The following is a 12,071-nucleotide window of genomic DNA, read 5'->3' as shown; positions in this document are numbered from 1 at the left end:
TGTGCATCATCCATTTGACCATCTTTTATCCTCTCTAGGAGGGTAGACTTTAAAGTAATATTGGCTAACCAGCCCAAAACTAGTTCTATCCTCGCCCTGGTCATCTCTTCTGTTAATTCTTCGATATCTGCTTCGAACTAAATAGCTGTCTTGGGCTTCTCTAGCTTAACGCATCTGCCACTACATTAGCTTTCCCTAGGTGGTAAAGGATATCACAATCATAATCCTTCACCAATTCCAACCAACGTCTCTGTCTCATGCTCAAGTCCTTCTGGGTGAAGAAATACTTTAAACTCTTATGATCAGTGTATATCTCGCACTTCTCTCCATCAAGTAATGTTGCCAAACTTTCAATGCAAATACCATTGCTGCCAGTTCCAAATCATGGGTAGGATATTGCTGCTCATATTCCTTCAACTACCGCGATTCATATGCAATAACCTTCTCATTATGCATCAGTACGCATCCCAACCCCAATCTCGATGCGTCATAGTATACTACAAACTTTCCTCCCTCTGAAGGAAGACTCAACACAGGAGCGGTAATCAGTTGTCACTTCAGTTCCTGGAAGCTACCCTCACACTTGTCTAACCAAGTGAACTTCAGATTCTTCCGTGTCAATTCTGTCATCGGTGTGACAATCTTTGAAAACCCTTCCACAAATTGCCTATAATAACCTACTAATCCAAGGAAGCTTCTAACCTCTGAGTCGTTCCTTGGCCTCGGCCAATCCCTAACTGCCTCAACCTTGGTCGGATCTACCTTAATCCCATCTCCATTAATGATATGTCCAAGGAATGTGACTTTTAGTAGCCATAACTCACACTTCTTAAACTTAGCATACAACCGGTGCTATCTCAATCTCTGTAATACCTGTCGGAGATGCTGCTCATGCTCTGCCTCTGAATTGGAGTAAACTAAGATATCGTCGATGAAGACAATCACAAAATGATTTAAGAAGTCCTTGAACACCCTGTTCATCAGATCCATAAACGTTGTTGGGGCATTGGTCAAATCGAACGACATGACCAAGAACTCATAATGCCCATACCTCGTACAAAAAGCGTATTTGGAATATCCTCATCCTTGATCCTCAGTTGGTGATAACCTGATTGAAGATTAATCTTCAAGAATATCATATTTCCCTGCAGCTGATCGAATAGGTCATCGATCCTTGGTAAGGGGTACTTGTTCTTGATGGTCAACTTGTTTAACTCCTTGTAGTCTATACACATTCTCAGAGTCCTATCCTTCTTCTTCACAAATAAAACCGGAGCACCCCATGGTGAGAAGCTAGGTCTGATAAACCCCAAATCTAGAAGCTCTTGCAACTGTATCTTCAACTCCTTTAACTCTGCCGGAGCCATTCTATATGGTGCCCTCGACATTGGCTCTGTACCCGGTGCTAACTCAATGACGAACTGAATCTCCCTCTGCAGTGGTAATCCCGGTAAGTCCTCAGGAAACACGTCCAAGAACTTGCATACCAATCTAGTCTTTCCCGGCCCCACTGGCATAACTCTAGTGGTATCCACCACACTAGCTAGAAAACCTATACAACCTCTTTGTAATAGGTCCCTAGCCTTCAACGTTGATATCATGGGAATGCGGGGTCCATGCACAACACCCACGAAAACAAAGGGGTCCTCACCCTCAGGCTCAAAAGTCACCATCTTCTTCCTGCAATCTATAGTGGCCCCATATCTGACTAGCCAATCCATTCCCAAAATCATATCAAAATCATCCATACCCAACTCAATCAAATTTACCGATAGTTCCCTACTATCTACTATCACTGGCAGTGCTCTAATCCATCTCCTATAAACTACTAGCTCCCCTGTAGGCAATATAGTCCCAAACCCCGTAGTATAGTACTTACTAGGCCTACACAGTTTATCAATCACCTTACTAGAAACAAATGAATGTGTAGCACTAGAGTCAATCAATACAATATATGAAGAGGCAGCACTAGAAAGCTAACCTATCACTACCGAGGGACTAGCCTCGGCCTGCGTCAAGGTGAACACTCGAGCTAGAGTCAAGCTGTCCACCTTCCTTGGTTCTTCTTTTTTTAGTGTCGGGCAATCTTTCTTGAGGTGTCCAACCACCCCACACAAGTAACAAGCCTTGGCCCAGCATTCTCCCAGATGACGCTTCCTACACCATGTGCACTCTGGATAACTCCTTCATGCCTCACCGCCTCCCTGGCGGCCACCCTGGACATCCCGACCCCTTCTATTAGGACCAGCAATGGTCGAGGTGTCAGGGGTCTTCCTCTTCTGATCACTGGGGCCTTCGCCCGTACCAGACCCTGTAAATGGAGGTACTGCCCTGCGAACATTCCGTCTCGCAGCGTTCTCCCTCGAGATATTATTTTCTGCCTCCTCAGCAATAAGGGCCTTCTCAACCGCCTGGGCATAAGTCGTCCCCCAAGTACTGATGTGATTCTCACATCTTGGGCTATCATAGCATTAAGCCCTCGAATAAACATGTCATGTCTAGCCGCATATGTAGGCACTAAATCTGGTGCGAACTTCGCTAGCCTGTCAAACTTCAAGGCATACTCAGTAACTGTCATGCTGTCCTGCACCAACCCAATAAACTCATTCACCTTCGTTGCCTTGATGATAACGTAATAATATTTCTGGCTGAACAAGTCTCTGAACCCATCCCAGCTCATAGCAAAAATGTCCTGAGTCTGTGATGCCACCAAATACAAGCATCCTCTCTAAGCATATAGGTGGCACAGGCCACCCTGTCGTTGCATTCCACTCTCATAAAATCCAAAATAGAGGTGATCATACTCATCCACTATTCAGCCTTTAGTGGATCTAGTCCTCCCTCAAAGATTGGAGGATGTTGCCTCCTGAATCATTCATAGAGTGGCTCCCACTTGTTCCCAACCTCAAGTGGCTGTACAGTTGGTGCCACAACAGGTGGCACATTAGGTGTGGCATTCCCTGACGGAGCTTGTTGCTTCAGAAGGCGAATCTGTTCTTCCTGGCTCTAAAGTCTGGCTTGCATATCAGCAAATATTTGCTGCCAGTTCTCAGGGATTGGCAGAGGGTTCTGGCCCTACTCATCATCTCTAGCCTCGACCCCTATGCCGGCTAGTTGTATTGATCACCTTGGACGCATAACTATCCAAGTCTATCTGCAATCAACGACTCAACAGTCAGGTAATGATGACAGGTTAACGTTCTTTCCATGGTCCAACATCGAAACTCAACCAACAATACGCAATCAAGATGCAAACAAGCATTTAAACATTTATTCACATATCGTAGTAATGTTAATAAGCACGCCTTACCATAATCACATAGTAGTCAAGGGCCAAGCTCTATCAGTATATCTCATGCTCCCTATTAATCATGCAAATAAAACATTTATATTTCATTTTTAAACATTTAAGCATATAATCACATATATGGTTACCAAACCCTGAGTCGAGCTTGTCTTTAGCGGCAAGTGTACATGCCCAGCCAGTCTTTAGGAACCCTTAAACCTAGATAGCTCTGATACCAAGTTGTAATGCCTTGGATAACCCAGACCGTTGCACCGTGTGTTTAAAATATTGCGAGACCTGCTAATCAAGTTGTTTGAACATAGATGCGATCCTAAAGTCAACTAGCAGGTTAGGGTTAACAAATTCTGATCATAAACGGTTGATTTTCATTTAAACAAATGTTTGATACATGGTATCCCAAAAATAATATTTGCATGACGAAAAACAACTCTAAAAAACTAATACAACAAGAGCCAGTCTAACGACAAAATATAGTTTAGAGCTTTAATTCCTGTAAAGTCCCTCAGCCGTGGGGGTTGACCAGCTGACAATGTACACTCTACCCCCAGAGCTCTCCAACTCATGGTTGATCCATTTTTCCTTTTCCTTTACATGCACCACGTAGCACCTGTGAGCCAAGGCCCAGCAAGAAAACCATAAACAACAAACATATACAACACAAAAGCAATTACTAAACTTCAAACCAATTAATTAAATTGATCAGCAGAATACAAGTATCAAGCTAGGCAACGATTAGCATATACTTTCACACATAACTCAAACTATAATACGAATATTTAGGTGTCGGCGCCCTTAGGCCGAGCCCTCTGGTTATTTAGCTGACCCCGGATCACCTAGGCCGAGTCCTCTGATTATTTAGTTGACCCCGGCTCGCTTAGGCCGAGCCCTCTGATTATTTAGCTGACTCCGGCTCGCTTAGGCCGAGTTGCGTCCAATACGCTTATCATCAGCCTCGACACCCTTAGGTCGTACTTTCATATCCCACATAACAGATATATAACTCACATAATGCATATATTCAATTACATGGACTCTCAGTCCCAATGACATCCACATGGTGCAGTTTTCTTACCTCGAATCCCGAGCGATGGATAAAGAACAGCTCCGAGCACGATCCTCAGTCCTGAGCCTTAGCGGTAATCCTAGTCACAAGTAGTGATGGATAACTTATCAAATTATAATCCAATTAAATGTTTTGGAAACAAATAGTAGCCTCCAAGACCTCAAATTCTACTTGACCGGGTAGTAGAATTCGTCCCGAGCGCTTAGGTTTGAAACCCCATGCCTCCCCGAGCCTAAAAGCCTAAGATCCCTTTATTTTTCATTTAGGGTCGCGACTTGCCCTTTAGGGCCGCGATCTGCCCCTTAGATAGAGGCCAAGCCCTCCCTGCTGGAGGACACGACCTGCAACTTGCACCCCCATGGGTCGCGCCGCGCTTGGCAAATCAGTGGCATCCTAGCCTCTTCAAGCATGCGGGTCGTGGCGCCTGAAGAATAGGGCCGCGACCCGAGGCCCAAAACCCAGAAAATCCAGCCTTTTTCCTGCGTTTCCCTTGAGCCTAAACCTCAAAATTTAACCCTAATCCTCAGCTAATCTCATAATTGAACCCAGAAAACTTACCCTTATATCCTAACCATCATAACCAACCTATAACAAATTTCTTACACCCATCAAACACCAAACCAGTCAAAACCCAGAATTCATGCAAGCTCTAAATTCAGCAATAATTTAACATAATTAAGAAGATTAGAACTTGAACTCTTATCTCAATTCGTAGCTTGGATCCCCTAGCTAAACTCTGTTTACTTCCAACCTCAAATCACAACTTAATCTCCCTGAGTGTTCTCTTTCAATTCACTAAACCTTACTTAGGTTCTAGAGAGAGAGAACGTGAGAACGTGTGGGAGAAGAGGGAAGGGATTCTGTGTGTTTTAGGAATGAACTAGTGGGTTCTGGTTAGGCCTAGGACTTACTGAGTTAATCTCTTAACCCCCTAAAAGACCAAATTGCCCCTTAAGCTAACCCATCCCTTTTATTGCCCTTAAGGGTAAAACTATCATTAATCCCGATTCCCGCTAATTCCTCGAGTCATCCTACAAATTCCCAATGAATCCCGGCATGTCCAACTAATTACCAAATACTTATCCCTTACTCAATAAACCCCAAATATACACTAAAATTCCCAAAATATCCCTAAGTTCACCCCGAGTCGGGTATTATTCCTTGCTGTGACTATTCCGCTCACTAGGATCGCTGTAACGACCCAAAATTACTAATAAGGCTTAGGGGCCTTGATTAGTGTGCCGGGAGGGCATAATTGGAGGTTAAGAGAATTAATGGTAAGAAAGCGTGAAATGGGTATTGAATAAGTATGCGAGCCTGTTTGGCTGGTAAGGGCATAATGGTAATCTTGGCCCGTTAGGGCATAAATGTGAATGTGTGTGATAAATTGTTGAGACCACATTATTATGTGGGTAGATTGATAAATATATATATATGCGTGTACAGGTGTGTGCATTTGTAACTATCGGCACGAGGCGATCCTAGGGAGCAGGTAGCAGGAAAAGTCACAACGGGGCTTAAGATACGACTTTGGATAAGTCGGGGGTACTTTTAGATAGCGGGTAGAGATTTGGACTATCGGGTCATGAAAATAAATAAATGGAGATATATTTGAGGTTAGGATGTCTAAGCAGGAATATTGGGGAATTTTACTATTTTGGCCTCGGGGACGGTTCCGGCACCCCGAGCCTCGGGATTAACTTAACAAGTAAGTTAAACATAAGGAAGCTTTTAGAAGAAAAACAAAAACCGACTAAGCATTTTTTCCTAGCTCACTTACACGTTTAAGAGAAACTAAGGAGAGAAAAACACAGAAAACTTAAGGGAGAAACAAGCTGGAATTATGAGATTTGAGGTGAGGAATTGAAGGTCTAGCTCAGGGATTGATCAAGCACTAAAACAGGGATAAGGTAAGCCTTTAATTCTCTTCTCTGTGGTTAGGATTCTGGTTTTGGTTAAGTGTTGAAACAAAGTTAGCTTTGGTGTTTTAAGGCAGAATTAAAGAAGGGAACTTGGGGACCTAGCTTGGCTATAGCTTGGTGAAGTGATTGTACAGCAAAGGTGAGTCTCTACTCCTGGTTTAGAGGTTTTTCATTGAGTTGGTTTGTGTGTGTTTTAGCACTTGGGTTTCAGAAATTGAAAGGAAGAGATTAGAGTGTGTTAGGCTGTGCTTTCTTGGGAGTTAGGTGGTTTAGATCATGCTAAAGAAGTTGAGAATTAATTGGTTAAGAGTTGGGAAGTTTTGGGATGGTTTAAGGTAAGGTTTTGAGCTTTGAAATGGTGTAAAATCTGGGTTCGGAGGGGAGGGTCGCGGCTCTGTTCTAGAGCGCTGCGGCCCTATCATGCAAGGAAGCCAAGGGGGCTCGGTCAAGGGGGCGTGCCGCGGCGCCCAAGGCAAGGGTCGCGGTGCGTGTGTGGTTCAGTGAGGGAGTAGGCTCTGTTTTGGGGAAGGACCGCGGCTAGGCTTTGGGGGCTGCAGCCCTTGGCTGCACACTTGAGATTTTGAGGGTTTTAAGCATGGGGGAGTGGTCTAGTGTGCTCGGGTTTGGTTTCACCACCGTGCTTGGTGGAATTTGGAATCCCGGGGGTTAGTTTTGTCACTGGAAACCTATATTGGAGTATTAATGGAATCCATTATCTTGGTTGTGACTAGGTGATAAGCTAGGGCTCGGGAATGGATCGTGCTCGGGGGTCGTCCTCTCTAATTAAAGCACTTGGAATCAAGGTAAGAAAACTGCACCTGTGTATGTGGATAGGATGGGACTAAGTGTTCCCTATATTTGAATGTGTTGTTATATGATTGCGATACACCATGTGGATATGTTGGGACTAAGAGTTCCCTATAATGATATGAATGTCATAAGGTGGTATTATGCCACGGGGACATGTGGTAGCGGCCTAAGGGTGCCAAAATCCACACTTGCGGGTAGGGCGCGGCTCGGACACTGGTATTCGAGGATAGCTTATTATGCATTGAGCTCGGTTAAGCTGACCAGAGTCAGTGGGCATGTCACTGTAGTTGGCCTAAGTGAGCCAAAGGCAGTGAGTTAAACAGAGGGTGCGGCTTGCGGGCGTTAACCCTAGTTATTGCTTGATATGTGTTTATTGTGGATTAATGTCTGTGACTTAATGAGTGTCTGGAGCTGGATTAATGGTTTTTGGTCAGTGTGTTGCTTTGAATGAATTTTATGGCCTGATGGTACTGAATAGTATTTTGTGGTTATTGGACTATGCTCTGTGAACTGCTAGCTGTTAATACTGTTATGTCATGATATTATGTTTTCTTGCTGGGCTTCGGCTCACGGGTGCTACATGGTGCAGGCAAGACAAGTTGACCATGGGTTGGAGAGCTCTGGGGGCGAGGTGTACATTGTCAGCTGCTCGGCCACCACGGTCGAGGATTTGTACAGGAACGGGAACCTAAAACATGTATTTTGCCATTAGAGTGGCTCGGTTACTTACTTGTAATTAAGAATTTTGTATTCACGTTATTTAAACCCTGACTTGGGATCCCATGTACTAAACATTTGCCTTTAATAAAATTTAATCGTTTATAACCGAGTTTCTTTGAAACCTAATCTGCTTGTGTCATTAGGAACACATTTTGAACTAAATGACTTGATTAGCAAGTCTTGCACTATTTCAAACACACAGTGTAACGGTCTTGGTTACCCAGGGTGCTACAATCGCCTTGAGCCATATTCTACAAATGTATCTGCATAATAATGTGGTCTCAACCATTTATCACATATATTCACATTTATGCCCTTAGCAGGCCAAAATTGCAGATTCGCCCTTATAAACAATAAAGGGCCCACATGCATATCTAATACTCATAAACATGCATATAATATACTCACATCATCATATATATCATGCATGCCACATAGTCACACATTTAAATCACATAATCACATATACTTATCCAATTATGTCCTCCTGACACGCTAATCAAGACACTAAACCCTATTAGCATTTTTGGATCTTTACATGTATATCCCATCTTTAACTTGCCCTTTGAGTAAAGTTGTCCCTGCTTGCTTGTCCTTAACAAAACAATAATGTTTGTGAAACTCCAAGAAAACATCATTATCTTTGGTTGGTTTAGATACACTAACAAGATTTTTGGTAATGGACGAGATAAGGGACTGAAGTGGAGGAGCCTTTGGAGTGACCCAATTTTTGTCAAAACGATAGTGACAAATTGCTTCAGTATGGCCAAACTTCAAGCAAAATTGACATATACGAGGCAATGAGGTTGTGTGTAACCATGAGGACCATTTCTTGGAGTAAATCTTGAAGAGTGATCAAAAGAACCTCCACGACCAGAATTAGAGTAGGGTCTATATCCTCCATTTCTTGAAGAACCAAGTGTGAGATTAGCAGACATTCTCATGGAAAGATCACTCATCAATTGATGACGCTCTGATAACTCTACAAAATAGAGTTATCTTACCACTTTTAATGTGCTAACTGTTGCTTAATTCTTGAGTTTTTAATTGATTTATTAAGTTTTTAAGTAATTTTGAATTTATTAGTCTTATTTTGATTTTATATATTTTTGTGTGTTTTTAAAGTTATTTTGTTGTAATATATTGTAGTTTAATTATTTGAATTATTGTTGTGTTTAGTGGTAAAAAAATGTTGTATTATTGAGCTTAAATGTTAAATATAAATTAAGTTATAATTAATATTTTCAAATAATTAACTTGATTTATTTTATAGTGAAAATATTTTATTATGATTTATTTTATGTTTATTTTGTTAGGGAATTTGTAGTGTTTTTGTGTTTGGAAAAAAAGTTAAAAAGCTGAAGAAAAAGTGGAAATTTGGCATTTTCAAAATGCCACAAGACAGTAGCTTGGCCCATTTCTTCATTTTGGCCCATCAGCACCCAGAACTAGGCCCAACGCTCCACACCCAGCTAGGCCCGAATTCCCCCAGGCCCACGAAGCTTCTCCTTGCTGTCTCTCTCCCAGCTCCCTGATGCACCCAGCGTCAACCTCTGGCTGAAGCCCACACGCCAACACCTCACCATGCCAGCCATCTCTTTCACCCAGCCGCCTGCCACAACCCACCAAGCCCCTTTTGTGTTTATTTTGAGCCCAACAAATGCACCTTTGTCCCTTTGTCCCCTTATGTCCAAAAATACCAATTTTCACCCAAATTTTTCTACATATTTTACCCCAAAATATTATTATTACACTCTATAATTTACCCTTATTTGCCATATTATTATTAATTTAATTAATTTAATCAATTTAAATTTATTATTTTAATACAATTTTTTGGCTATAAATAAGGGAGTTTAGTGCTTATTTGAGGGGGGAGGTTACCATACCACAAGTTCTACACTTTCAAAACCTCTCAATTCTCGTCATCTTTTTCTTCTTTTTGGTCATTTTTCCTATGTGTTTTTAGAGGAAAATTTTGAGGGTTTCTTCTCCAAATTTTCCTATTTATGTTTGTAATTTTTAGTTTGTATTTGGTATTTTAGTTATGAGTTTCTAATCTTTTTAAGATTATTAAGGTGATGATGAAACAATATGTAACTAGATAGTGCTTATTTTGTATGTTGATTTCCCATTTTGTGCAATAAAGTTTATGGATTTTCTTCTTCAAATATTTTCTTTCATCTTAAATATCATATATTTTTTATTGTTAGCACATATTTACACTTTGTTCTTCATTAGTGCAAAAATATAATATTCTTTGTGTAAGATGTGTCATTAAATTGTACACATCCATGCTTAGAACAAAAATATTATGTTTTGCCTTATAAATAATGTTCATTGATTTAATTGTTATTTCATTAGATTGATTTACACTAAATGCATTGAAATTATACTTTTTGAAAAGTGAAGATAGATCTTATATTTTTATAAAAACTTGTGCTTAAATAGAATATCTAATTTGAATAAGTGGTGGTTTGATTTATTTTAACCATCACTAAAATTTGGGAATCAATGTACTTATAAATATTATTGAATTTATATTTTGTGGATTCTAATACCTTAATAATCTTCTTTTACTATCTTGTTTAAAATTATTAATGTAAGTATATATATTTGTCTTTAATATCTTTATTATTATCTTTTATTTTATTTTCTTGCCACAAATTCTCATCAATCTTTGGAACTAGGTTAGAATTTATTAATTTTGGTTTAAAATAATTTTCTTTTTTATTTTAGACAACTCCTTTAGTTCCGATCTCGTGCTTACACGAACACTATATTCCATATACGATTCGTGCGCTTGCGAGTATAAATTTTTAAAACCCGTTTTGGGTCCATCACGCTCTAATCGGCTTTCATGAGATGTGAGTAAGGCTTGAACAACTTCAAGGGATAGAAAGTCACTTCGAGAAGTTATCCCCGAAACAACAAGATCAAATTCGGCTCCGAGACCATTCAGAAGTTGAAGAACAAGATCTTGGTCACTAATTATGGAACTAGCTATTGCCAAAGCATCAACCAAATATTTAACCTTATAAACATAATTAGAGATTGAAAGGTTACCTTTCTGAACATTAGAACATTGGCCTTTAAGTTGAAGTAGACAAGCCTTAGATTGACTAGATAATTTTTGTTCGAGAGCTTGCCAAACCAAGAAGGAAGTCGTGAAAGTGGCAATAGATGCAAGAATTGATTCGAACATAGACGAGCAAAGCCAAGAAAGTAAAAGTTAGTCTTTGCGTTTCCATTGACGATAAGCTGTGTTGGTTTCTCCATTAACCATAACCATAGGAGGTGAGACATTGCTAAAAAGAATGTCATCAAGATCATGACCAATGACTGTAGGAACCACTTGAGATTCCCAAGAAAGAAAATTGACTCGATCAAGTTAAAGCGTAAGAGACGAAGTTAAAGAACTGGAAAAGGGATTCTACAACGGAAGAGGAGCAGAGCTTGTAAATGACATAATTAATGGCGGAGTAGAGGACTGCGATGGTGCCTGAGCTAGATTCGAGCATTTGGCCGAGTGGACATCGGAGCAGGATCATCAGAGGACTCCATTGAAGACGTTAGTCAGAGGCTCTTGATACCATGAAAGAGTTTGTAAGAATATAAGAAAATTTAAGCACAATAGTGACAAAATCCCATAAAAGGATTGCAAAAGCTTCACAATCTTCTAATAGAGAGTTTCTTTATTATATAGCTAAAGATATTAGTTACAAAATGAAGTTGTCAAAAGAAGACAACTACCAATACAGTTGTAACATATTAACAACAACAAGTGCAACATAAAACTCTAACTAATAAACTAACTCTCCTAAACTTAACTGACTTGGTTATTATCAAGAGTTTGTGTGATTTTAAACATAATTCTTTGCCTATTAAAAACTTGAAATGATTTTAGAATATGATTTTGGATTCTGTGTTGATTGAAAATTAAGAACACATATTGTTTGATTTTGGAAATCTATGTATCGACATATATATTTTTTATAGGGGACTTAGTGGCAAAAGTACCAAATATTTTGAAAAACTTGTGAATTAATACCCAATCTTTTTTTTGGTAGGAAAAATACCCAATGTCCACTTCCGTTGGTATCCCTCGATACCCAGCCCATTAACTCTGTTAAAAGCTGACTCTGAACCCACGTGTCAGCTCCATATTGTCTCATTTAAAAATATTTTTTTAAATTAAATTTAAAATAAAAAAAAATTATTAAAAAAATAATTTAATCAATAAAAAAAA

The sequence above is a fragment of the Humulus lupulus genome, chromosome X (assembly GCF_963169125.1).
Source record: "Humulus lupulus chromosome X, drHumLupu1.1, whole genome shotgun sequence".
Lineage (NCBI taxonomy): Eukaryota > Viridiplantae > Streptophyta > Magnoliopsida > Rosales > Cannabaceae > Humulus > Humulus lupulus.
Note: the sequence above shows the minus strand (reverse complement) of the source record.